Source organism: Triplophysa dalaica, chromosome 21 (assembly GCF_015846415.1).
Source record: "Triplophysa dalaica isolate WHDGS20190420 chromosome 21, ASM1584641v1, whole genome shotgun sequence".
NCBI lineage: Eukaryota > Metazoa > Chordata > Actinopteri > Cypriniformes > Nemacheilidae > Triplophysa > Triplophysa dalaica.
This window is the reverse complement of record NC_079562.1, coordinates 9,013,946-9,019,192: the sequence shown is the minus strand read 5'-3', so window position 1 is coordinate 9,019,192 and position 5,247 is coordinate 9,013,946.

Below are 5,247 nucleotides of genomic sequence, written 5' to 3'. Positions count from 1 at the left end.
TCCTCGCTGGCACGCTAGTTCTCGGCCTCGTTGCTTTCTTGCTCCAGAATTGGCATTGGTGGGGGTGGCGGGATTGCCATGCTGAATGAATCAGGCTAATGAAGGAGAAGGTCATTAGAGACACAGAATGCACGACAGAAGTCGGTCTCCTGCCCCCGGTTGCATCAGGAACAACATACATTGTCAAGGCAACATTGAGCCAGGTGGATCAGATTTTCTCAGATCTGCAGTTGGACCAGTCACACAGAAGATCGGTTACCTGGTTTAGATGTTTCCTGATGGCGTTTTGAGCAAGCGAGTCTGCGATATTAGGAAAGCAAAACCAACGATCAAAGTATGAGAAACTATGTACAAAATGAAAGCACATAATTAGGGTTGGATTGGAAGAACATGACTACTAAACGGCTGAGATCAAGAGAAATTAAAAACAGCATGGATCATTAACACCTCCTTATAATGAGCTGCATCCTTAACTATTTCAGATGTTTATATCTCCTTCATGTTAAAACAGGAGCTCTCTTTTTTGATTGCTTCTCTGCGTTCCCTACAGGACAAATTGAATGACTGGAGAGACCTTTGAATAGGGGTCGGGAACCTCAAAAATGAGAATCAGTACCTCCCCCTGGTTCATCAAAGGGTGCAGAAAAATGCAAAATGGATGGTGAAAACATCAAGAGAGAAAGCAGAGGCGAGCAAGAGCAAACCGAGATATGTATCGCTGGCTGAGGTGGATTCGGCAGTGATAGCGAAAGCGAACAAACCTTTCAGATGGAAATGAGGGCACTCCATACAAACCAAGGCCAAGTGCAAACTGTGCATCGTCACCATGGCAATCCAATCTGAAACAGAGAGGCAGGATAGAGAGACCTGTGAAATACGTCCACAAAGAATCTCACTTGGCCCGTCTTATCGTTTAAAAAACGTAGTCATTTTTCTTATTCAAAAGCTTGAGGCGGTGTAGGAGTCACAGGGCTCCCTCGCCGAATAATCAAGGAAATTTAATAACTCTGCACATGCAGCCTAGAAATGCTTGGAAATCCATTCCCTCTTCGAAACGTTTGTTTCCTTCGCCTTGTTTATTAGGTTATGGGCCACATGAAAGCAGGCTGTCATTTCAAGACACATCAAAAGATGCCCACCACTTTTGTCTGTGAATTCAAGCATTGAAAAAGATTGGGGCTAAAAACGACCTGAATAGAGCTGCTTTTAGTAAAGCAGTGCATTTCCCATTCTTTCTGTCTTCTTTCTTTAGTTTTCTTGCTTTGGAAAGTTCAACTAAGTTCACTGACCCTAAAGACAAACCAATATACTTTCTTGCCATTCCACTGAGCTTCATCTCCTCTGGTGTTGTTTCCCTTCGGTTTTCTTGTTCGACACACTTGATGTGCTTTCCCTGTAGTTTCAGACAAGAAAAGCATGTTATGGAAGGCTTGCAGCTTCACTAACAGTAGATAAATAGCCTTATCTCCCCTGAATCTGTGTTAGATTCCTTCATGCTGGGAATAAAAAGGTGTTTCTTTTTCCGTATGAATTCACATTACACTGTTTTAACTAATCACAATGAAAAAATTTGTAGTGAAAATGTCATGTAAAACCATAAAAAATCATTTTGCTTATAGATATTAGATAGTAAGTATAGATAAAGATATTATACATAGTAAAAAAATACATGCAAATTATGAATTATTTTAATTGAATTATTTTTAATTAGTTCTTTCTATCAAAGTTATCACAAACAATGTTCAATGATTTGAAATTATTTGAAAACAATGAAACATAAATTAAAACTGAATCTTAAACAAAATCATTTAATATAAATGTGTACATAACATTCCTACAAAATTTAATATTAAAGAAAAAGGGTAAAAGGTTGAAATATTGTAAGAGTTTTTTAATTTTACTTTCAAGTCAATCTAAAACGTCTTTACTACTCTAATGTTAGCGCAAGAGACTTTCAGAGAGATTTTTGGCACTACTCAAATTGCGCCGCAGTTAATTTGCAGGTGCTGTTGAGTTCACTGCTTGACTTCTGAATGTGAAACAAATAGGGGAAGGAAAGTTTGTGCAATTCTGTAGTTCAAAAGACTGTCAACAATGGCATGCGAATGGCTGTGAGCATAAACATAACAGCACACAGTGGAGATCCCAGGGGTTGTCATAGCTTGACTTCAAACAGGGGAGCCAGCGAATGTGAGAATCTCTGGGAACAAAGTGAAAGCTACAGCCTCCATGAGGAGAAAATTCGGGTGTTCTGTCATTTTAGGTAAAGTGACACAGAAATGTTGGAGGTGGTTGCAGACGCAAGCTGCTCAAATGGTTGAGATTTTACAGGCCTCTTAGAGATTCTGTGAATAATTCAGTTTCTGGGAATGCCAATCAGCTTGTGGGTAGAGTTTATATGCCCTGTCTAAGCAGAAAACACAAATAAGCAAAAATCTTATCGATTAAATGTAAATGAGCATTGATGTTTTAAAATTTTTAATGTACTAATATAATATACTAAAATTATGAAATCGTATATATAATCCATCGTCTTTTATGCCTTGAGGAAACAAACTGAAAAATATGCGACTCTCTTACACAGATTTCTGTGGAAATCAAACCCTCTTAAGAAAAGAACAAGCAACATTATCAAATAGCAAAATGGTTATGTAATATCTAAATCGTAAAAATGACATGTATAATATGATGTAATAATATTCCGATTTTTTAAGCCAAAAAGTCGAATCTACGAAATTTTAATAATCATTTGTCTCAATTCGCAAATTCTGAGCTTAACTGATTGAAAGAGAAGCCATGAAAAATAGGTCATCTCACTACGCTGGGCTGTGCTCATCTGAAAATCAAAGGCTCAGACTGCCAGAGGAATGACCTGGGTCAAAGATACAGAGAATGAAATCATCAGAATGAAAGCATGAGCCAGCCACATTGTACTGACAACAGCCTTGTTAAAGTAAGTGCATGCCCGCCAGTTTTCCCTCGTGCCATCGGCTGGAGTCCTGCACGATGTGTTCCATCTGATGAAAAGCCCACATTTCCCCCTGAGAACATTGATTGATCTCTCAGCTCTTCAACCTGTTCTACCTCCAACACCACCCACAATTACAGATATGCACAGGAGAGAAGAGCCATCTGCTAATTGGTTTGATTTATGCAACGACACCGGGTTTGTGTGAGTCAAGCTAACAAATATCTTACATTGTACATTAGGTGGAAAGTGATGTGATTAAATCATATCTTATCCTCTGCAGATTTTGTGAGCATGTCGAGCTAAAATATGACAACAGACTCAACGGAGCATCCTGAGAAACATTTTTGCTATAAAACTGCCTTACATTGCAAAAACCGAGCCATGTTGTTTTCTTTAGAGCTTGTTAAGCCAATTCTGCAGTTAAGCAAGTTTGTCACACTAGTTAAAACAGGTGCTGGAGATAGAAAGCTTGCTATTGCCTGGAGTTACACACAATTAATTAGTGACAGTATTATATAAACACATGTGTATTTATGTTTGCAGAACCTGCCTGGTGATTCAGCTCACCCAAGGGAAAAAACAATCCCAGAATCCCCAGCGGTCTCGTGGAGCTGTGTATATTTGTCGCATGCAAAATCTTGACAGGCTGAGCATCACTGTTTCGACTTAAAATCAGCAATTAATCCAAAATGTGTCAAATATTGCACTAATACAGGCTGATTCATAGTAAAAAAATTCAACATTTTTATTTTGTTCTTTTAAATTCCCAAGAACTCATCATGTCCCTGCAAATCCCGAGAGTATTTTAATTTCACTTTAACCCCAATTAAAAGCAATAGAGCTGTTAAAGTTCTGGCTCGAAATTAAATTAATTAATGCTAAGTGCGAAATAAGAAACTTTTCCAAGAGGCGAATCTGATTTGTAATCAGAGGTCAAATTAACTCATTAGTGAGAACAATGGGGAATATAAGAGAAGTTGATTAAAAGGAGTCCTTGAATTTAGAACTCGATGCTTAAAGGCACAGAGAGGTCAGTTAAAATGTTTATGGACCGTTTTTAGTTCATATGAAAACTGGAACGGGGGAATTAATTCAACTTCTTGTGCTTTATTCTGTATTTGTAAGATTATAATGTGATGCCTGGTGCATGAGAGGTAGGTAGTTGGCGCTAGTTGTGAAAGGCTGGCGTTCGATATGCCGTATGGTTCCAGACGTGGGCGCGACATTTGTTTGTATCAGAGATCAAAGCGAAATGTATGTGCCGACAGTGTCCTTAAGCATCCTAATTATGCGGTTATTCACGCTGGGACTCCTCCTAATTCACACCGACTCAAAATTCCCTTGGATGCAAAGAAACGTCAAGGAGTTCTCTTAAATTTGCCAGATCTGGCACTATAAAAGAAGTAGCAGAAACAACGTTCTGCCTCCTCCTGCGCCCGGGAGATATCTGCACAAAAACAAACAACACAACTGTTTTTTAAACATGTAAAGCATTTGCAGAGATTGTCTGGGGACACAAGTCTGTACGATGCATCAAACCCGTGAAATCTTTGGAAAACAAGATGTTCTTACCTCTATATTGTTGCAGTTGTAACGATCGTTGTTGCATTACAAATGACTATGAAAGAGAATATGAAAGTGAGATTAAGGGAGAAAACCCTTTTACTGATACACTCACGGGGTGCAAAATGCTATTTTTTTTTCTCAAGCCTTCTAATGGCAGGTGAATGCCATCAACATTATGACCAAGGCGGTATGTTATTATTGTTAAAAACATCCCCATATGTCAAAGCGATTATTTTATAAGCCATTCTATAATTTATACGTGTATATACTATAAATATATCATCATATAACTTGGAATATAACTCCCTGGAAACTGCATCTGTGAGAAAACCCTTAATACACATCGTGACAACTGTCTTATACCTTTTTTGGAGGCCTATTCTGAAAAGTATTCCACATGTGTGTCAGCATATTTATAGTGCTGCAAAAACAATGTTGGACATCTTAGAAAACTTTAAAAAGCTTGTTTACACCAAGAACGATAATCATAAAGATGAGTTTATAAAAATGAGATTCGACACTACAACTACAATGAAAACAATACAAAGACACAATATCATTGGGATCAGTTTCAGAGCTAATACTGAAACATAACAGCCAGTCAAAATCCATTTTATATTAATAGACCAGTTAGTGAAATTTAGTGGCATCTAGTGGTGATGTTGGGAATTGTAACCAACGGCTCACTACACCCCTCCCTTTCAAACTAC